The sequence below is a fragment of the Myotis myotis genome, unplaced genomic scaffold, assembly GCF_014108235.1.
Source record: "Myotis myotis isolate mMyoMyo1 unplaced genomic scaffold, mMyoMyo1.p scaffold_m19_p_3, whole genome shotgun sequence".
In the NCBI taxonomy this organism is placed as follows: Eukaryota; Metazoa; Chordata; class Mammalia; order Chiroptera; family Vespertilionidae; genus Myotis; species Myotis myotis.
Genome location: NW_023416335.1, coordinates 126632721 through 126656330, shown reverse-complemented (window position 1 = coordinate 126656330; position 23610 = coordinate 126632721). Strand labels below are relative to the sequence as shown.

The following is a 23610-nucleotide window of genomic DNA, read 5'->3' as shown; positions in this document are numbered from 1 at the left end:
AGTATTCGCAATACAATGACTGTTTTCCTCACTTCTTTTCTTCCTCTAAGAATTAGTGGGGGGGAAAAACAAAACGAGCCAGAAAGGAAAGGAATTGAAATATTTGGCAAAGTGTGGGGGGAGGGGGAGGGTGCACAATAGTCAGATTTCCTAAACATGGTGGTCAGATATCAAAATTTGAACTACTTATTCATTATATGTTTCACACTTCACATTTTATAAAATGCTATAAATCACTTGCTATAGAAATAAAAGTTTTTTGGAAGAAATTTTCAAGATCATCTTTTGTTGGTGAAGAAACATTAAATCAACTGTTCAACAAACTTTGTTAATGACAGAGCTTCAGTAGAATTCAGGACCACTAACTATTGCTTTTGCCACAACACGCGCACATGTATTCACGCATACATTCAACAGCATTGGTTGACTGCCTACCATAGACCGGACATTGTGGCAAATACTGACATGCCTTTCACAAGAGTAAACAAGAATAGATCCCTATGCTGGAGGAACTCACATAGTGGAGAATGCCATACAAACTAAGAATCGTAACAGAGTGACTGATGCTGACATAGAGGGGCTAGCACAATGGTGGCAAAAAGAAAACAATTGGTCAGAATAACAGAAAAGGTCTCATTATTCTGACTTTACCCTAATGTTAAAATAGTGATCTGCCATTGTGTTTAAAAAGTCAAATTTAAGCCTTTGTTCGTAAATTATCCTAGAAAAAGAATCAATTACTTGTGGCATGTCCTAAATTTCACCATAGGTAAAACATAATCTGTCTTGTGCTTCCCCTGATTATTCTGGATTTGTCAGTGCATAATTTGAAAGCACGGGGGCTCTGTGGTTTCCCATTCAAATTGCTGGAAAGTGATGTTCACGGCAGGATTTGGCTGACATGCTAAGTAGCTGAAGTTTGGAAAGCAGTAGGCAAAAGGAGACTAGTTCAGATGAGAAAATTACACATAATTTCTTTCCTCTCATTTTGTGAAAATCTTAAACCCACAGTTGCTGGGGATTAAAAAGAACTTCAAGCAAATACTTACTCCAGCAAGGGTTCTTAAACATTTCTGAATCTATGCCCGGGATTTAAATTTCTAAATTGACTATTCCATCACAATTTCCCTGTGGAATTAAGTCTAATTTTAAGTGGATGTCCATTGACATTTTCCTGGTAGTACTTTGAGAGTCCCAAATGTTCATTCTATTTTTCCCACAAAGAGGTAAATGTTCCTAAATGGAAAGTGAGTGACTATCTTGTGTTGGTACTTGATTTTGTGCAAAGGTGGTGAGTGGAAAGGCGGAATGATATAATATTGTAGTGCTTTGAGTCTGGCTTGACAGGCAGATACAGAAGACAAAACTCACCCTGTTTGAAACCCAGTATAATCTCTAATTTAGCACCTACCAGTCTCAACCTAGTCAAAATCACCAAGTTAGAATACTATTCTTATTGATAGAATTGTCTTTTTTTTTTCACTCTAAATCATTTTTACAAAGATAAATAAAATTCAGCTAGGAATAATAATTTTCTAAAGACCTTCCCTGTTTCTCTCTGTCTCTATCTATCCTATCTTATAAAACTACAGAAAAGATGGGCATTCAAGGGAAATAAAAGGTTGATGAGGCCTGGTGTACACATTGTAAACCAAAATTAATTTTAGACTGTAATAAAGAGTAATAAACATTTATTTGAGCAAATGCAGCCCAGGAGACGCAGGTTGAGTTAGCAACCTAAGTTATGTTCTGCCTACACAAAGGGAAGGGCACTTTTTGTAGCTAGAAAGTTCCTGACACAGTTCCTAATTAGGTCCATGTCATGTAAAGAAATATCCAAATTCATACACTTCTGAACTGTACAGTCCTGGTTGGTCAGCATTATGCATCCTGATTGGTTGTTACGGAGCAGTTCTGATTGCATGGGGCAGGTCTTGGTCCACTGGTGGGAAGAGGATACCAGGAACCCCCTTATAACAGTTGGCTCAGGCAGTGTAAAGTAGAGCATTGCTTAGGAAGCCAAGAGTTCAGTCTGAAGTTCTTCCTGGGATAAGCAGAACGTGGGGCGCCCCTGTCAGCTGCTAGACTCTCAGTGTTCGTAAAATGTGGCTGCTCCACTGATTTCACCTAGTTTGAGACCGTGGGGAGTCCATCGCAGCAGATACATTTCTTCTCTGGGTTCACATCAAATGAATCTTTCTTCTTGAGGTCCACAACATAAAGAAAATAACATAGCCTACCATTACCATTGGTATCATGTTTTTACTTGTTTAGAAAAATATTTTCTGAGGTAATTGTAATAGTATCTGCCTCAAAGAGGTGTTGTGAGAATTAAATATGCTAATGGGCTAAAAGAGTCATAATAGTTTCTGGCACATAAAACACTGTCAATAAATGTTAGATGGTATTATTATTACTCGTGCTATTATTTTTATCATTGATATTATAATCATAGCCTACACAACCATATACAGTTCAGCAAGTACGAGTTGACATTTAGTTGGTCATAATATAACTTAGTTTAAGAAAGAATAATTCTGTTTCTAAACCCTAAATTCTCAATACTTGGCTACTTAGGAAACTCATACTCAAACTTTAAAGTCCAATAAACTATACCTTAACTATGATGTTATTTGAAGGTTTGCTGTATAAGATTTGCCTTTAAAATAATTCTGAAAAAATTCTAAATTCCATGGAAAAGCAATCACAACCCAATTCTGGCCTATTTCTCCAGCCTTTACAAATGCTGATTCCCGTTCTAGCCATCTGAGGTACCCGGCACAAAGGGCAATTAGCCATTCCCCAAGCATGCCTTGGACTTTCACGCCTTTCTGCCTCTGTGTGCATGCTGTTCTTTATGCCACTATCCTCTCCTTCCAAATCCATTGTAAAGCCTTCCAGTTCTTACCTGGCCAGAAAATGTAGGAATCCCCTCCTATCTTCAGTTTTGCTGTCCACAGTTTCAGTTACCCACAGTCAACTGCAGTCCAAAAATATTAAATGAAAAATCCCAGAAGTAAACAATTAATAACTTTTAAATTGTGCCCCGTTCTGTGTTAACGTGATAAAAATCTCATGCCATCCAACCCGGGATGTGAATCATCCCTTTGTCCTTTGTCTGGAGCTTCTCCATGCTGTATATGCTCTCCGCCCCCCACCCCTCACCCCACCACATCCACCATTAGTCATTTAGTAGCCGTCTTGGTTATCAGATTAACTGTCACAGTATCCCAGTGCTTTTATCCAAGTAACTCTTATTTTAGTTAATGGCCCCAAAGTGCAAGAGTAGTGGTGCTAGCAATTTGGATATGCCAAAGAGAAGACATCAAGTGCTTCCTTTAAGTACAAGGTAAATATGTATAGAAAAAAAAAATACATATATATATATATATATATATATAGAGAGAGAGAGAGAGAGAGAGAGAGAGAGAGAGTAAGAGAGAGAAAGAGAGAGAAAGAGAGAGAGAGAGAGAGAGAGAGAGAGAGAGAGAGAGAGAGAGTTTGAGACTATCCTCAGTATCAGGCATCTAATGGGGGTCTTGGAACTTATCCCCTGAGATAATAGAGTGAGGAGACTACTGTATCCCTCATTTCTGCTTGCAAAGCACATTTTTCATCCTACTGCTGAGATACATTCTTCCTCCTATTAGCCATATCTCACTGCATGGAAATTCTTTACTTATGGAAATTCTTTGTTTGCAGGTCTGTGAGTTCTTTCAAGGTTACAGCCTGTGTCTTACTGGACACTATCCCCAGTGCCAAGCAGAAAGCCTACACATAAGCTGGACTTCTGCATTGTTTGCCAGATTTCAGCAAATATATTTCACACAGGATAGATGAGATCCATGAGATATTACTAAGCTCCTGGTTCAGAGTTGAGGACAGAACAAGGCCAGTGATAAAGGCTGTTCACTTGGTGTCCTTGGACCTACAGAATAAGCATTTAATTCCGATAACAAAACAATTTCCCATGTAAAAGTCATAACTGTAACAATAAAAATAGCAGCCATTTGTTGAACTCCAGTCTCTATTCTCAGATTTTAGGACTATTAACTCATGTAATTCTCAGAACAAGCCTGTTAGTTATGTTCTCCTATTACTCCCATTTTACAGATTAAAAACAAAACAAAACACAGACACCGAGAAGTTGAGTCTTTGCCCATAGTCATACAGCTGGAAAGAGCTGTATGCAAAATGTGACAGCAGAATTCGAGGCCGGGCACTTTCTGCAGTGCCCAGTTCCCTAATCACCTATCTGAGGTTGGTTAAGGGAAGTTTAATACTTATGGTATGATGTTTTACTGAGTTGTAGACTTGAAACATGGATGGTTTTGTGAACCAATGTCATCCCAACTAAAAACAAACAAATAAATAAATAGAAAGAAGGAACTCAAAAAAGAAAAAAAAAAACACACATAGTAGATGATAAAATAGACTTATCCCAATAATCTAAAGGTTGTTAGTGGAGTTGATAATGACAAGTTTTAAATTCTTATTTTTCACAACCATTAAGTACAGATATACCAACTTTCATTGATTATAATCATAACTAAATCTATCTCATATATTATCCACTGTAAATAAATTACAGGTTTTCCCTAAACATGCCCCATCTTTCCAAACCTATCTTACCTCCCACTAGTTTTACAAATCTCCCATGCTCCACATTGACCAGCCCATTTGCTCCCCCTAGGCCCGCTGCCCTCAGTAGTGAGGCAGGCTGTGCCACCTGCACGGCATAGCACGTCTCCACCTCCCTCAGGCTGTTCTCCAAACTGTCCTTCAGATTTCTCATTGAGTCCAGGCCCATCTCTAAGGACAGGACCCTATGTCTGACCTTATCTCAGTGGTCTGTGAGGTGACCACTGCGGTGCTCTCCTCCATCTACTGGGACCACTACTTGTCTAGCTCCTCTCGGTCCTTCTGAGCCAGCTCGTCATACTGGGCCCAGATGTCTGCCATGATCTTGCTGTTGTCCTGAGATTCAGGGGCATCCAACTCCACAGTCAATCCAGAGTTGGCAGTCTAATTGTAGACCATTTACTTCCTCCTCATGGTTCTTCATGAAGAGCAGCTGCTCCTTGAGAGCCTCGATCTCTGTCTCCAGCTGTAACTGAGTGACATTGGTGTTATCAGTGACCTTTCAGAGCCCATTGATGTCACTCTCCACAGACTGGTGCATGGCCAGCTCCATCTCATACTTAACTCTGAAGTCATCAGCAGCAAGATGGGCATTGTCAATCTTCAGAATAATGCAGGTATTGTCCACAGAACTTGCAAATATCTGAGCCCTCGGGTCCTTGATGGTCTTGAAATAATGCCCCCAGTCTCTGACCAGGTCCCTTCTTCTTCAGGTGTTCTTGGATTTCACTCTCCAGTCTCTGATTATCAGCCTCCAGGCTTCTCGCCCTCTCCAGGTAGGAGGCCAGGTGGTCATTCAGGTATTTCATAGTATCCTTCTCGCTCTAGACATTCCCTATTATACCCGCTAGACCCCTGGCCATCCCCCTAGCCAGGCCCTGGACCCCCAGACACCCCCACACTGGTGGAGTGGGGCACAGAGATCGGGGAGCCGAAGCCCCTGGCACCTGCATAGACATTGGGTTGAGTTGCTGGCCAGCCGGCCCAGTGGCTGGGTTATACTGCACAGAGTTCAGGGTCTGGTAGTTTGTGGAGACGCTAGAGGGGATGCTGAAGTTCATGTTCTTCAGGGAGGAAGGTGAGAAGCCTAGACTCAGGTTAAAGCAGTGAGTGCCAGGTCTGAGACTCAAGTTACTAGTATATGTCTTTTCTTTGGTTTGTTTAATTATTTTGTATAATTCCATTTCCTCCTGCTATTAACTTGGTAGCTATATATTCTCTTGTTATTATTTCTTACAATATGCAAAGATGACTTCTTGCAGTCTAAGACAAATAAGTATAACCTCTTCTCAGACAATGCAAAAACCTTAGAACCCTTTAACTGCTTTTATCCTTATTTATTTCATTTTATTTTCCCATCAATGTATCCTTTTAACTCATTTGTAATATGTTAGCCCCACAAGGTAATATTATTATAGTTGTATATCAAAATTGAATAATTCTTTTATTTGATATTCTTAAATACGTTCTGTATCTTGAATTTCCACGTAGAATAATTTTCTTCTCCCATGGTCATACAGCTGGAAAGTATTTCTTTCTGTATGGGTATGTGAGTGCAAAACTTTCCTGCATTTACTGGAGAAAACCTTTTTTCAAGCTCATTTTTGAAAAATCATTTTTCAGTTTATAGAAACTTTTTGCAGGTGTTTTCCCGGCATTTTTAATATATCGTTCCATTGTCTTCAGGCTTTCTTTCTTTCTTTTTTTTTTTTTCCTGTAGGGAAGTCAGCTATGTTTCATTGTTGTTGCTTTGGTGGTCTAAGTTTTCTTTTTTTTTTTTTTTTTTCTAGCTGGTTACATAATGCTTTCTCTGTCATTGTGCCTCCTAATATTTACTTCTTTATAATATTTATATTCCTTAGTGTGGTTTTCTTTATATTTATCCAGCTTGGGTTCACAGATTTTTTTAAAGAAAATATCATTCATTGTTACTTCAAATATCGTTTCTCACTTATTATCTTTCTCTTGGTTTTTTTTTTTTTTTTTTTTTTTTTTTTTTTTTTTTTTTTTTTTTTAGGGGGAGGGGAACTCTATTAATATACAGGTTTTGAGCTTCTCAATTGTTCCCCTATGTCTCTTACATTGTTTCCTCTGCATGTTTTTCTATCTTTTCCTCTTTTCATGCTTAATTCTGTATATATTATTTTTATGCTTATCTTCCAGTTCACTAATTCTCTCTTCAATGTGTCTAACGTCATGATAAATCTGTCCACTGGGTTCCTGATTTTAGTTATATATTCATTTGTTCTAGAATGCCCATTTTGTATCTTTTCATAGTATATTGTTGGGGTCCAGCCCCAGCAGGTCCAGGGGTTCCCAAAGGTGTGGACAGAGTCGGTGAAGAAGGAAGGACATGGCTTTCAGTTGATTAGCATAGTGAGGTTCTCCAGCCAGGTTCTGTAGCCAGGTTCTATTCTTTATTGTCCTGTTACATCTGTGTTTATACCAGTTGATTTTAATCCTATCCATTCTATTCTAAAGGTTAGGGTGTTTGTTAATCTAGTTCTGTTGAGTTTAATCCTGTCTAGGTTAATCTCTGTGTTCCATTATAAGGGCTATTCCAAGGTCACTGGTCTACTGATAAGCTACAAGGAAGTGACTGAAGGAGATTATCTTACCCAGTAAAGGTTATGTCCTCCCAGCCTCGCTGCTTGCCTTCCCTGGGACTGCCCTGTGTCGGTGAGTCTCCAGGGGTATAGGTTTTGGTCCTTTCCCTGGTGGGCAGACCCCTGGGGATGTGGGCCCAACAAGTCCCAAATTTATTGCCAACAGTCTTAGCCCAAGTTCTTCATAAGTAGTACATGGTATTTCTGTAACACTAGGGGGTTTCACTGATTTATTCTCTCCCTTAGTCCTGTTAATCCCTAACTCCAGGGAAAAAATCCTCACCTGGGGAAACAACCTTTCTTGGGGAGGTGGTCTTGTTTAAAACACATAGCGCTAAGAGGGGGAGCAAACATATTAAGAACAGTATGCCAGATATGCCAGGTCCCTTGGAACATGTGCTGTGCAGATGTTTCTTCCCTGCAGCGACTGTGTCAAGCAGCAACCATGGACCGGCTTCCAGCAGTATATTATTATCTGTTAAAGTTGTCTTCTTATCTCAGCTACATTTTTCATATGTAACTTATAATTCATCCATGTGTGAAAAACTTCATTTTTAAGATACCTGATGAGTTCCTTACACTGTTTGTTGCTTCTTTTGATTTTCCAATACACTGTCTTGATTTTTTTTTTCCGCTATAAGTCCTGTTTATTCTGCAAGCGAGGTTCAGAAATGTAGGGACACAGGTGTGTGTGTGTGGGGGGGGGGAATCTGAGGAGGCCTCGAGCCCCACTTCCCGGCGGCAGTGCCTCGGCTTCCCAGCACAGCAGGACAAACACAGGGAGAAAGGGGGGACAAGCGGCTCCTAACCTCTCCCCAGGGCTGCGGCTAATCTCTCAGCACCAGCCCGGCCCTCTCTTGTTAGGCACCTCCTTGCCTCGCAGCGCTTCACAGTCACAGGGGAGAACTAGAAGCTGGCCCCGGCCCCCAGTCATGAGGATCAGGCTGTCTTACAGCTTCTCCACGTGATTCTCTGAGTAGCCGTAATGATTTCCATTCATCATTTTATCTTTAGCCAGTGAGTGTTTTGTAACTTTGGTTCCAAAAGCTATTTCATGACCAACAGAGCCGTAGAACCTTCAGGATCGCCTTCGCAGCAGCAGACTCGCATCAATGCTGTGCAGACTCGCATCAATGCTGTGCAGATTACCTCCCGGCAGGACCACTGCATTATAAAGTCCCTCTTTTTTGCATCTTCCAGGCTGGCATCAGGACAGATGACAACATCGTGGCTGCACTGGATGGGTCCTTTCCAGCCAAACCCGCAACAGTGACCTGAACTCCAGCTCGTCTCATGACATCTACAGGGATAAGCGTCTCCATCTCTTCTGCTCCTTTAGCCAGGATGACCAGAACTCTTTCAGAAGCCATTCTTGTGCTGTATTTTTAAAGACTGAACCTCGCCTCCCCTCCACAGACAGGACTCCTCCTCGGTGCCGCAGCACCTCTGCACAGTGATAACTGAACCAGAAGGGACTAAACTGGATGCTGGGGGCCGCACGCGAGCGAGCTGTCTTGATTTCTTATATGTCTGGTTGTCTTTCACTCAGTGTTAGATATTCTATATGAAAAGTGGTAAGATGTCATTTGAGACTAGAATGTAACCTTCCTTCAAAGAGGATTTTTGTTTGCTTCTGACAGGTGGCTAAGGACATCAGCAGTCCTGGATTATCCCAGTTCAATGATTAAATGATATGATTAGAAACTGTGCTTCAGTCCCTTGGGGGGAGATCTATTTTAGGACCACACTTACTCATGGAGCATCCTATAAAGAACTAATATGCTAATTAGACCCATCAGCTAGAGGACCCCAGGGCGAGCCCCTTGCATGAATTTCCTGCCTTGGGCCTCTAGTAGCCTTAGAGTTTGGAATCCCAACCTACAACCTGTGAACAAATGCCTCCAGGGGAAAAGCAGTCCCAAGTGCAAAGCTCTGTTCTCTGCGTTTCCTTCTTTCTTTGATTCGTTGGCTCTCTAATGACTTCAGTGGTGAAATTTTGTCCAGATTTTGTCATTTTCTTAGCAGACAGAAAATGATTGCTTAACTAATATGTTTTCACATACATAAATTTAAAATGTTTATTTAGTCATAGTTCTTGTTTTGGGGGTGTTTTTTTTCCCCATCATTCATAGACAGGCCTGCTCTACTTCAGCTTATACTAGTAAGCTGGTGTTGATATTCGTATGAACTGTGAGATAAGGATTTGGCTCTATATTTTCCCCCCAAATAGCTGATTATTGCCTAACTACATGTTGAATAATTAATATAGTCTCTTGGATTTTATACACATACACACACACTTTCCATTAATGTGCAAAGTCACCTTTATATTATTTTGGTCTTTTTCTGGATTTTCTATTCTGTTTTACTGTTTTCTTTTTTTATTTTTGCACCAATGCCTAATTTTTTTAATTTGCTGTAGCTTTATGTTATGTTTCTATATCTGGTGAGAAAAGGAGAAAAGGCTTCCTTCTTCCAACAGGCCCATTACACCTGCTTTTTTGTTATTATTTCCTGGCTAGTCTAGCATAATTAATTTTAGGAGACGGACTTTAAAATCCTTTGTCTCAACTGAGAATACCTCCTTTCCCCAATACATACCCAGAAAAGAAATCTCATTGTGACTTTGATTAGGATCACATAAATTTTGGAGAGTATTTTAAAGCAAATAGACATTGTTACAATATTGATTTTATCTAGCTAGAGACATCTTAAATCTCAGTTAAAGTACACATATTTTTTATAAATGCTGCATATTTCTTAATAAATTTATTCGATATATTTTATAATTTTTATAAGTGATATATTTTCTTCAATTATATTTTCTAATTGGTTATTTTTTGTTATAGGAAAGCAAGGTTTTTTTTCCATTGTTAACATTAATATTGTAACTGTAACCTTACTTATTATTTCTGGTATGTTTTATCAGTTGATCCTCTTAGTTTTTAAAGATGAAGAATTATATTATTATTCCATACTGAGAATTGTGTTAATTTCTTCAAAATATGTATACTCCTTACTCTGTTGTCGTAAATAATGGTACATTAGCTTGGGTGGGAATGAATCTCAAACTCACCATTTAGCATAATACCAACCTCACCAAAGCAATTGGTTCAAGAATGAATCACACAGGCCCTGACCAATGGTATGGCACACCACTTGGTCACAGTGATTTTTTTTTTAGGGTTTGGCAGGTGATTAAAGAATTTTCAAGGTTTTCAGAAGAGGCACTCTTTCTTTTCCTGGACTGTAAAGTACAAGCACAAGGAAGGCCTTGATCCTCTGTGGCCATTTTGCTCCCACGAGAGAAGCAACTCAACACAGAAAGGAACACAGAACTGAAAGAACTGAGAGACACCAAACAGCAGCACTGAAACAAGCCATGCTTGAAACTAAACCTATCCTGCAAATACATTCCCCTTTATTTTTGAAACCAGTGCACATTATTTGCAACCCAAGTTAATCTAACAGATATATCATCCCGGTGCTGTAGTCAAGTAACACACCTAAAACAGAATGACAAAGAAGGTTTGAAAATACAGGCATGTGGACAATTACACCAGACATACGTGTGCAAACAGAAAGCTGAAATGGCAGAATCAAAATCAGATAATAATACAAAATCAAGACCATTAAGCAGGGGAAAGAGGTATATTATGAGATCTACAAGTATAATTAATGAATGTCTATACACCAAAAACTATAGCAGTAAAAGCTATAAATTCAAAACTCTGACAAAGACAGATATAATGACTATGGAAATCACAAGTCATTGTGGGGAATTTTTTTAAAATATATTTTATTGATTTTTTACAGAGAGGAAGGGAGAGGGATAGATAGAGAGTTAGAAACATTGATGAGAGAGAAACATCGATCAGCTGCCTCCTGCACACTTCCCACTGGGGATGTGCCCGCAACCAAGGTACATGCCCTTGACTGGACTCGAACCCGGGACCCTTGAGTCCGCAGGCCGATGCTCTGTCCACTGAGCAAAACTGGTTAGGGAATTAATTCCCTTTTAATGTGCATGAATTTCATGCACTGGGCTACTAGTTTACGTATAAAAGTAAATGTTCTCAATAAAATATTAGCATATTAAATATATCTAGGCATTCAAGGAATAATATAGCATGGTCATGTAGATACATTTCTAAAATTATAATTATTATAGCAACAATTCAAGGGAAAATATTATATCTCTAAATTTTAAAATAATAAAATTCTGATTAAGACTAATAGGAAAATTTGGCAAGGCATCAAAATACAAGAAAACCATAGACAAACTAATAATTTTTTTGTATATGTTTTTATTGATTTCAGAGAGTAATGGAGAAAGAGAGAAAAACATCATTGATGAGAGAGAATCATTGATTAGCTTCATCCTGCATGCCCCGCACTGGGCATCAAGCCCACAACCTGGGCATATGTCCTGACTGGGAATCTAACAATGACCTCCTGGTTCATAGGTCAACACTCAACCACTGAGCCACGCCAACTGGGCCTAATAGTTTTCTTTATATGAATATTATGGAATTAGAAATGGACAGATATAATTATCCTATATTCAGTAGGTATACAGAATATAAGTGATCTAGAAATATATCTCACAAGCAAAGAACATGCAAAAAATATACTAAAAAGTAAGATGTAAATGAATGTAAAGATATAATTTTCCTAGATAGAAAGTCTTAATGTCATTAAAATGTTAATCTGTCCAAATAAGAACATAAAATTAATATAACTACAATTAAAATTTCAAAAAAATTATTTTAAACCTTGCTGCATGCATTAAATATTTTATAATACAAAGTTTTAGGACATAGTAGAAAAACAAAATCCTGAGTAAGGGAATTCCTTAATATGAATTTTAAAAATGCCCACTAAAATTACTAATTACTATGTTGTACACTTAAAACTAATATAATATTGTATGTCAGCTATAACTGAAAAATAAAGTTTAAAAAAATGTGTCCTCTAAACTCTATAAATAACTTAATAAAACTCACACTCCCATCTATAAGGTATGAGAAGGCCTATTCTTCCACATCCTTACCAGCACAAAACACAGAGCTGTAAATAATAATGAACAGCCACTAGGTTACCTAAAAAAAATAAACATAATCAACATAGTTGAATCTCACTGTGTATACATTTTAGATTCCATTCCCCCATGGTAGCCACTCTCTTGAATTAGGTGTTTATCATTCTCATCCATTGCTTTATACTTTCACATTATACATACAGACAGAAATGCTTATGTTTTTAAGCTTTACATACATAATAAAAATCTGCATGCATAACTCTTCCATTGCTTTATGTTGTTTTGGAAAATTGCATGTTTATAAGATGTTGATGCATTATTTACCCCCAGCTCATTCTAGTTTTTCATCTTCCAGTACACAATTCATCCCTGTGTTGGGTCTCCACATCTATGACCTCCTCATTAATTTCTTTCATTGCCTTGTATTTTTCCACTTCCTTCTGGGTGGTTTCTTCTCATGCCTACTCTTCATATCTCTGTGTGGGTTTTTTTATTTTCAATGTTGATTCTGTTTCCTCTCAGCTTCTCAAGCAGTTTTCATTTCAAAACTGATCATATTTTCCCTTTTAATTTCTTTCTTAAGCTGCTCTTCTTTTCATTCACAAAGATGGTAATTCCTTTGAGAGGACAGAGGAAATTTAGCCTTTTATTTTTATTTCCTGAAGTAATTATTATTCTAAAGTGTTTTATGTGCCACTTTTCTTTTACATGTCACATTCCTTTTCCATTATTTTTTAATGGTTTCTAAGGAAGCTCGTTTTTCCTGCCTCTTATTCAACTTTTACTAGGCCCAATTTCATCTGGTTCAGATATTTGTACAATAGCATTCATGGATTACCATCATGTCCCTTTGAATTATTGCTTAGGACTCAGGCTGGCAATCTGGACATTTAAGAAACTGAGGAGGAAAGAACATAGAGAAAGTAGACATAGGTGATGAGTAGCTAAAGGTATGGTTATGTTGTCCATAGACACTCAAAAAATATCTTGATCCTCACCCCATCCAATCTCATTAAGAAAAATACCTCTTAAATTTTTGTCATTTGCCACCAAGCCGGTGTGGCTCAGGGGTAGAGCATTGACCTATGAGCCAGGAAGTCACAGTTCGATTCCCGGTCAGGGCATATGCAGGAGGCAGCCAATCAATGATTCTCTCTCATCAATGATGTTTCTATCTCTCTCCCTCTCTGAAATCAATTAAATATATATATATATATATATATATATATAGCCTATCTAATAAAAGAGAAACATGGTAATTGGCGTACGACTGCTACCCTTCCTATTGGCTAATCAGCGAGATATGCAAATTAACTGCCAGCCAAGATGGCGGCCGGCAGCCAGGCAGCTTGAAACTAACATGAGGCTTGCTTGCTTCAGTGACGGAGGACTCCAACGTTCCCCGCCTGCCGCTGCAGGCCTCTGAGCTGGCAGTTTGAAACATAGTTACAAAAATAGAAGCTAAACAAAACCCCAGAAACCAGCTTTCAGCTAGCCAGGATCTCAGACCTGGAGTTGATACAGAGTTTCGATTGTAGAACCTAAACAAACCAGATACCTGCTTTCAGGAGCGGAGGCCTAAGAGCTGGAGCCTCAGAGCTAAAGCTGGCTCAGAATAAAAAAAGAAAAAAAGGAGCAGTTGGGAGCTTCAGTCTCAGCCTGAAAACAGCCCTCAGCCCCTCACCCAGACTGGCCAGGCACCCCAGTGGGGACCCCCACCATGAAGGGTGTGTGACCAGCTGCAAACAGCCATCATCCCCTCATCCAGGCTGGCCAGGCACCCCAGTGGGGACCCCCACCCTGATCCGGGACACCCTTCAGGGCAAACCAGCCAGCCCCCACCCATGCACCAGGCCTCTATTCTATATAGTAAAAGGGTAATATGCCTCCCAACACCGGGATCAGCGGAGCCGCGAGGTCTCCCGGCACCAGGATCAGCATGACAGGGGGCAGGGCCCAAATCCCCTGATCGCCCTGCGGCTCTGTGTGTGACAGGGTGCGGCTCCCCAACCCCCCCACCCCACGGGCCCTGCTCTGTGTGTGACGAGGTAGAGCCATAATCTCCCCATCGGCCCTGCCCTGAGAGTGACAGTGGTGGCGCCCCAACCTCCTGATCAGCCCTGCTCTGTGGGTGATAGAGGGCGGCCCCCCAACCCCCTGATGGGCCCTGCTCTGTGCGTGACAGGGGGGAGCTCCCCAACCCCCTGATTGGCCCTGCTCTGTGAGTGACAGGGGGTGGCGCCGCAACCTCCCCATCGACCCTGCCTTGAGTGTGACGGGGCGGTGCCCCAACCCCCTAATCGGCCCTACCCTGAGCGTGACTGAGGGTGGCATCGCAACCTCCCAATCCGCCCTGCTCTGTGCATGACGGGGCGGCGCCCCAATTCCCCAATCGGCCCTGCTCTGAGCCCGACCAGGGGCTGCACCTAGGGATTAGGCCTGCCCTCTGCCACCGGGAGCAGGCCTAAGCCAGCAGGTCGTTATCTCCCAAGGGGTCCCAGACTGTGAGAGGGCACAGGCCGGGCTGAGGGACCCCCCCTCCCCCCGGAGTGCACAAATTTTTGTGCACCAGGACTCTAGTATATATATATTTGTCATTTACCCTTTCAAGGTGAAGTTAACTCCATAGGAACCCAGGTCAGTGTGAGCTCTTAGCTCAAAGGCCTTTTGTTAGTGGTTAGTTCTTTCTTACCTCTGTTTAGTCAACTTTTCTCAGTAGGTGTTTGATTCTCAGACACCACTCTCTCATGTTTCCCTTGACTTACTTAACTTTTTGTAAAAACAGGTTAAAGAATACTGCCCCTGGTTAGGTCTCTTCCCCTCCAGCTCCTCTATTTCTCTGCAGTGTAGGGTTCCATTTCTCCAGTTCTCATTTCTCTGAAAATTTCTGTTAAAAACCCTAGAACATATTTCCCAATAACTGCACCATTAGAAATGGGGCTAGATCTATATTAACTCTGTGTCTTTGCTGAAATTGTCATAGTTAACTGGCAGATCTTCCTCAAAGTCTATGGAACAAGGAGGTAGGTGGCTGTTCCCCAGTTGATAAACCATTGATATGAACATGTGTCTTCATGAGGAATAAGGGAATTGTATGCTCTAATGTGTATTTGAATCACTCAGAGATCTTGTTAAAATTGCAGTCGCTTATATGGCCTGAGAATCTGCATTCTTAATCAGCTTTCAGATGATGCTGATGCTGCTGACTACAAAGCACACTTTGATTAGAAAGGTTGTGCATTCACCAAAGTTCTCCAGAGAAGCAGAACCAATAGGATATATTACAAAGAAATTTACTATGATGAATTGGCTCATGCCATTATGGAGGGTGAGAAGTCCCATGATCATGTCTCTGCAAGCTGGAGATCCAAGAAAGCCATAGTGTAGCTGGAAGACCTGAGAGCCAGGGAGGCCCTGGTATAAATTCCAGTCCAAGACTGAAGACCTGAGAACCAGGAGTGCCGAGAGCAGGAGAGATTGATGTCTCAGCTCTAACAGCAGAACAAGAATACAAATTTCCTCAGCCTTTTTGTTCTAGGTTAGGCCCTCAATGGATTGGATGGTGCCCACCCACATTGGAAAAGGCCCTCTGTGTTATTCAGTTCATTTATTCAAATGCTAATCTCCTCCAGAATCACCCTCATGGTCATACCCAGAAATAATGTTTAACCAGATATCTGGGCATCCCATGGTCCAGTTTAAATTTGTTAATTTTTGACACATAAAAGTAACCATCACAGGCTGTAATCATGAGGCATAGAAAGCAAGAAAGTACTAAATGGCTGGCTAAAAATTTTACAATAATAGCTAATATTTATTAAAATGTGACTACATCCTAACCACAGCACTAAATTCTCTGCATGGATTATCTCACTTAATTCTCATAATGATCATGTGAGGTAAGTACTATATTTCCATGTTATAAGGGAGGAAATTAAGGCACAGAAGGATTGAGTAATTTGAGATTAAATATTTAGGAAGTGTCAGAATTGAGCAATCTGACTTCAATTTGAAACACCATCTCCTAGGGCCCTGTGTTACTCTACTATAGTACAGAAAGCAAGGGTCTGGCCATGCTTTTATAACAAGAGGGTTGTATTTAATGAAACTGGTGGGATGCTGGGGAAGATGGCCTGGGGGTGTTCTCCGAAATGTAAAACCGCACTGGTGCTTCCTACAAGGCCCAAGTTGAGAAAGAAGTGAATGTAGCTTTACTGAGGAAAGAAAAGTGATACATACCAGTAAGAATAATAAGAGGAAAAACTAAGAGAAATTGGTGATAAAGAAAAAGAGAAGTTGGAATCGTTACACTTCAATTTAGAGAACGGAGAATCATGACATAAAATTTCTTTAGAAAGTCCCAGAGAAGTTGTGTGTGTGTGTGTATGACAAGTCAGAAGGATAAGGGGAACTCATATTTCCATGGGCAAAATACTATTTCAAGAGTCAGACCCCAATGAAGTTTTATAATCAAACCCCAACCACCACCACAGCTAAGGTTTCTTCCATGTTCCAGTGACTTTTGTGCATAACTCAAAATGCAAAATGTACTTATCCACTCTTTTATTTATATTTCCCTCGCTAGGCTGTGATTTTTATTTGATTTATTTTTATTTTTTTATTACAAGGTCTTATTTTATAGACATACCCTGAGGTTTAGGTACACTGGAATACTTTATTCACTGATGGTCAGCTCTACAATCTTGACATTATTCCTTTTTCACTATTGGCATCCCTCAACCCATCACAGTTCACTTAAATGGCACTGTTGTTATGAAGCCTTCCCTAAATTAAGCATTTCACTCTGCACCTTTATCATGACACAAAATATCGTCTTATTGATACATTTTTGCAAAGCTCTTTTGTGCATTAAATTATAGACTCCTAGTGGTTAAGACTCTGTCTTCATGACCTTTGAATTCTCATTAGAGCTGAGCATCAGTTGATACTCAAAGAATAAGATAATGAATACATAGTTTAAAAGAAAGAAAAGGAACAGGGATTTAGGCAAAATGTACCTGGATTGGCTAAAATGGACTCAACAGCAGCTTAAGACAAAGTTTAAACAATCCAAGAGAGCTTCCAGATCCTTCCATATATATATATATATATATAGTATCTTTCCAGATCCTAACTTCTTTTTCTAATGAACACACCACCAAAGAATGAGCCATTTTCTCCTTATTCTTTGGAAAGTTATCATGCAGGTGTTTTTAGGGCAGAAGAGAGAGGGTACCTGGAGCTAGATTTACCTTTGAATTAAGATAAAAATAAAAACAATCACTTAATAAAAACATTTTAATAAGCAAATGATTCAGAAATGCAGAAAGAGATTTAAGAAACAAAAACAGGTTAAATTTTATTTTGTTTGAGGGGAAGATCAGAGGATGCCTGCCGTGGTGCCTTACCTGGAGACCGAATGAATGCAAAGCTTGTGATGGCAATTACTGATTTACTCTCAAGTGGATTCCATGGGCTGTGCGCGCCCTTCTCTAAGGGCAAGAAAAAAATGAGAGATTTTGTGATTTCCTTCTTTTTTTCCTAACTCCAACGGTGTTTTAATTTTCTACAAACTCTTTATTTCTGTTTGGAGACAATATGATTGGGGAAGGGGGGTGCACTACACAGAACCCAGAAAGCCATGACAACTAAAGAGGAAAAATATGGATCCTGTAAAAATAAAATTCATAACAATTGTGCTCAAGACAAATTTATTTCTTTGGCTTCTAAAATAACTGTCAGCAAGAAATGACTCTTAGCTGAGTTTACAAAGTAAACATAAAATGTTATGAAAACTTTTGGGTTCTCCGTGTCCTGTTGGCATCTCCTTTTCACTTAGAGTGATTTATTTAGTTCACTATCATGGTCTTTTTAAATCAAGACAACAAAATTTCAACTCTTCGATGAGGTTCTGAGAAGCCAAAATCTTAACAGCAAGACAAAACACAACAAAATAAAAACAAAAACTACTTCTTACAACTTAAAATAGTTCATGTAGTACGTACTCAGAGAATCGCCTCAGTCAGTCAGTTTGGGAAACCGGCACAGTTAGGCAAAATGAACCCACAACTTTCTACCAGCTGTTTTGCGTTTGCTTTTGTTTTTTACTGAACATCAAGATTTCTTACAACAGAAGAATATTTTGATGATCTTATCATCATGCAACATTGGTTTTTAATTCTTCATTTCAGTCACTCAAATTCTTCTAGCCTAGACCCATGTATTCTTTTGGAGAGTCAACCTCCTAAGTGTATGTGCAGGAAAACAATTTTACTTACCTCAGGTAATAAGGCCTTACAGTGGAGAAAACACCGAACAAAATGCCACTCCGCCCCCACATCACCTTATGTATGCAGCCTAAGTCTTACACTGTGTGTGCTTATTTTCCATTTTTTCCCACTAAGTTGTCCCCTTTGAGAAGTTCTTAGCACTAGGCTCCCGAGAGCTTTACCAAATTACTGTTTCACGTTTAGCATCTTTTGGCCATTAATCACCACACTCAGAGAAAGGTGCGACCGTTTGCCAGTAATCAGCTCTTTGGTTCCCTGTGATCCGGGGACAAGAACGTGTAAGTGCTTGGGGATGGAGAGGAAGAAAAAAGGGAAGAAAGTAGGGGAAGAAGAAAGAAAATACAATTTTTCTTCAGATAAAAAATGGAGTTAGAGGACATCTAGAAGGTATCTAAAAAAAAAAATAGGAAACAAGCCAACACTCAAAATAGATATAAAAAACATGCAAAACAAAATGATTGTAAAGTGCACAGCCCTAGGTACTTCCTAACATCAAGCTTTGTAGCTACTCTTGGAGCAGGCGTACAGTAATCCTCCCTTACCCACTGCCAGGGAAGCCTCAAGTCGCGGTCAGTACCAACCCTGTGTGTACTGTTTTCTCCGGTACATACATACCTATGATGAAGTTTAATTGGTACATTCGGCTCAGTAAGAGTTTAACAATAACTAATAGAGCAATCATAACAACGTACTGTAGTAAAAGTTATGTAAATGTGGCCTCGCTCTTTCAAAATACCTTCTTGTACTCTACTCATCTTTTCACTTAAAAGAAGCAGTTTACAGCTTCGCTGAGGTTTATTTGAATTGCCAGCATCACTATTGCACTTTGGGGCCATTAGTAATTAAAATAAGGGTTACTTGAATGCAGCACTGTGTTGTGGCCACCAGAAGTGACTAAGGGCGGGGACTTATACAGCGTGGGGATGTAGGACAAAGGGATGATTCAAGTCATTGATGGGACTGAGCAGGATACCTGAGATTTCATTGCTCCTCAGAACAGCAAATAACTTAAAACCTATGCATTTATTTTTATTTTTGTACTTTTCCATTTAATATTTTCAGATCCCAGTTGACCGTGGATAACTGAAGCTGCAGAAAACAAAATTGCAGATTAAGAGGGGGGACTACTGTACATGTAAGCACTCATTCCACAACACAGTAAGATGGTAAAGGCAGCCAACATCTACTGAGTGATCATTCCTGTCCCGGGTCCTGTTAGCCCCCCATAATTATCCCATTTAGGATCCCAAATACCCTCTGAAGTAGATAACCTGATCCCAAACCCACAAGGCCCCTCATATTTCTGCAATTCAGCATTTTTCAGATTTCACAAAGCCCTCAAAGAGCTCGTGCCATATAGTATGAGTCCCTTTCAACATTCCTACAGTAAGATGTGTAGACAGACACAGGAGTAGGAAGATGACTTCTCTTCAGGTCAGGTCAGGTTTGATTGCCCAAAGTGTTTTTGCCAAACCTAGATTTAAAAAACACACCTGTGTTCAGAGGTTGAATTTCAGAGTTGAAGATTGGATGTATTTCTGTCATTTCACAGGCAAAGAAATGGGCACTCAGAGGATAAAGTGCCTGCCTCCTGCGACCTGCAGCAGGCTTGGGGCTGGATCCAACCAGGAAATCTCAAACTCGAGGCTGTGCCTAACACCCCTCTATCCTGCCTCTCAGGCTTCCTCTGAGGGGTCTAAGTAAATGCAGACGTGTCTGAAGGCTTATGTCAGTCCTGAAGTCTTCCACTGTCTTTTCTGCTCCTGGTTACCTTTCTCCGCAACTGCACCTAGAAAATAATTTTGAGGGGCAGGGCGGGGGTGGGGGGAGGGGGCGGATTTCCTTCAGCGACAGTAGAAAGAGGAAACATTACCCTGGACTCCCTTAGGAACTGGAGTTTTGCTCCTGAGAAACAAAGCTGAGAAGGTAAGGGAGGGGAGTGGGGAGGAGAGTGGCGGAGGGTAGAGTGAAGGAAGGGAGGGGAAGAGAAGAGGGGGTAGTGGGGGGCAGGAAGGGAAAAGGAGAAGAGAAAAAGGACCTGAATCCCGGGATCCAGAAATGACCAAAGCATTTGAAAGATCCTAATAATGCAAATGCAAAATGTCTATGCTGCTGCAGGGTCAGTCTCTTGTCTTCTCACACCTTTGCTAAAATCTGTTTTCTAGGAGTGAATATTTGCCAAAATGAGGATGGGGCAAAGCTTCACATCTGGCTAGCGTGCACATAGGACAGCCCACACCGGCTGGTGAGGTGGTCACCAAACTGATCTCACCCAGCAGAGGCAGTGCTTCAAGGGCAGAGTTCGGAGGAGAGGATGTGCTACCTAGGGATGCGGGGAACCTGAGAATGACATTGGACTTGATCAAGTCAGAAGAACGGGGTTTGATCAATCTACAGGGTGAACATGGCAAAAATCAGGTTGCATTGGGTACCTGAGTTCGTGGGTGGTGGGTTTCCTGCATGCAGTGGGGCATCTCCAGCATTTAGTCGTGCCCTTCTACATTCTAACATGCTTTCCCCGGGAGAGAAAGGAGCGCACCTGAAATCACACATGACCCTGGCATGGCCACAGGAGCATGTTCGGGGAATGGTTTTTGCCTTGCCTGCTAAAGCAGGAAAAGGGATGAGACACATTGCTGGCGGTTTTAATTTAAGATCCTAATGGGTAAACTTGAGCTTAGTGGCCAAACTAGTGCCAGAAAAAAATCAAGCCCTCAGGAGTGAGTCTTGCATGAGCAAAGCCGCTTCAGTACCTCTTTCCCATCTCCCAAACCACGGCAGCTGCACCCTCTAACCAGTGCTTCTGCCTCACTATCTCGGGTGCCGAGCTCACAGATGGGCATTTAACTGGGATCCAAGCATCATGTGGGGCTCCATTTGCTTCTTCCTTTTCTTCTTCTTTTTTTAAAAAATGTTGTAGCTTTTGGTACTTCACCACCAGCATGTATGTGGCTAGGGCTTGTCAACGTGCCTGCTTGTATATTCCCATTTCCAACGTGAAATAGAACTCAATTCCAATGAAAGCGTCCTTGCACAGTCAGCACTCCCTATATGTTGGCGATCTGAAAGCTTGTGAAAAATAGACCTTTGAGTGTTGACCTGTGAACCAGGAGGTCATGGTTCAATTCCCAGTCAGGGCACAAGCTTGGGTTGCCAGCTCGATCCCCAGTGTAGGGCTTGCAGGAGGCAGCCAATCAATGATATTCTCTCATCAATGTTTCTATCTCTCTCTTCCTCTCCCTTCCTCTCTGAAATCAATAAATATAAATATTTAAAAAAAAAAAATAGACCCTTCTTGGCTCACAAACTATTTTTGTCAGGTGCTTTACTCTAAACCAAAAAGGATAAGATTTTAAATGTTACGTACACGGGGGGTTATTTTTTTGGTGTGATAATGGGAAATATTTTTTCTTTCTCTGTAAACTTCCTTTTACCAAAATTAGTGTCCACGCATTAGAACAAACCATATATTAAGCGTTTTTAAAGATGACCAGAACATTTCTTTCCCTGCACTAATTTAAGAAGGGCATACACACCGGACACTCAAATGGATGCAGAGATTTTCCTTTGCACCATTTCTTAAATTTTACTCTCCTCTTCTCAATGCTAACCTTCTACTTCCCTAGTCTCCCAGCAAGCACATATGTAATACACATACACACGTGTCTGTGTTTTGTTCCCCTGAAATAAATTTCTAGTGAAATGAAAGTTTTCTCAGGAAAACAAATATACTATATTAAGCCAGAGAGTGGGACTCAAGATAGTGAAATCTATTTTTATTCTACTAACACCCTAAAATCTTTAAGTTATTAAATAGTCAACTAAAAGCTCCATTTTGGTAAGTTTTATCAGAACTTTAATTATTACCTCACACAAAGTGTTACACCAAACGACTCAGATTAAAAATAAGTCTGTCCAACCACACATTTAAATGTCTTTATTTTGTTCTACATAGTACAGGGTTTTCCTATCTAATGAACAAGTGCAGTATGAGTAGGTGGAAGGAAGAAAATCAAAGGGACGTTCATTAGTAAATGAAGGCAGACTTTTCTCATGAAAACAGAAGGGCAAAAGCACACCTTTCAATGTCAGAGAGTCATTGCCAGCATTTTGATAAACAGAATGAACTTTAATCTGCACAGATGAATCTGAGAAATCTTCCTGGAGAGATGCCATAGATTATCATAATAAATATTATTAGCAAAGTCACAAGGCTATAATCACTATCTGTATCTATGATACAGAGTTTCAGATTAACATGTTTATTTTACTTGTGTCCCCAAATTTAACATTAGGGAATTTGGGTTGTCCCAAAATTCCTATCTAATAATAGACAAACATGGTAATTGACTGTACCTTCGCTATGCCTCCCATTGGCTAATCAGCACAATATGCAAATTAACCGCCAACAAAGATGGCGGCTAATTTGCATACTGCAGGCAGGGCAGGACAGCTCCATCCCGCCTGCCCTGCCACCATCTGGGCCTGCTATTTGTGACCCGGGGTGGCGGGCGTCTGTGTGCGACCCGACCCGGGGCAGTGCCCCAACCCCTGGATCGGCCCTGCCAAGTGCGCAACCCAGGGAGGCGGGGCAGGCACCAAAGGATCAGGCCTGTCATCTGCCACCTGGGGAGCGGGCCTAAGCCAGCAGGTGGTTATCTCCCGAGGGGTCCCAGACTGTGAGAGGGCACAAGTGGGGCTGAGGGACACCCCTCTCTCCTCCCCTTCCCTGCCAGTGCACAAATTTTTGTGCACTGGGCCTCTAGTATATATATAAAAACCTAAGCGACCGTTACGACCAAACAACTGGAACGATCGGTCAACCAGTCACTATGACGTGCACTGGCCACCAAGGGGCAGACACTCAATGCAGGAGCTGCACCCTGGTAGTCAGTGCACTCCCGCAGCCAACCTTCCGTAGCCACTCCACCCCGCCCCACCACCAGTGGCCAACCTCCCCCAGCCCCTCCCCTGAGCCATCCGGCCCCCTGATAGGCCTCGATCACTGGCCAGGCCGAGGGACCCCACCCAT

The 23610-nt window shown here is 40.9% G+C and overlaps 1 long non-coding RNA gene and 2 pseudogenes across 2 annotated transcripts; all 3 read right to left on the bottom strand.

Moving 5' to 3' along the window:
• Nucleotides 1–1674: 1674 nt before the first annotated feature.
• Nucleotides 1675–23277, bottom strand: LOC118651815. 2 transcript variants are annotated; one of them, XR_004966353.1, is made up of 3 exons: nucleotides 20072–23277; nucleotides 17697–17780; nucleotides 1675–2980 (listed from the first exon to the last, which is right to left on the bottom strand). It is a non-coding gene; the product is annotated as an uncharacterized LOC118651815 (long non-coding RNA). The 2 variants fall into 2 exon arrangements; XR_004966352.1 differs by lacking the exon at nucleotides 1675–2980 and having other exon boundaries at nucleotides 17573–17780.
• On the bottom strand, nucleotides 3428–7143 carry LOC118651811 (annotated as a pseudogene).
• Nucleotides 7918–9917, bottom strand: LOC118651812 (annotated as a pseudogene).
• Nucleotides 23278–23610: the final 333 nt, after the last annotated feature.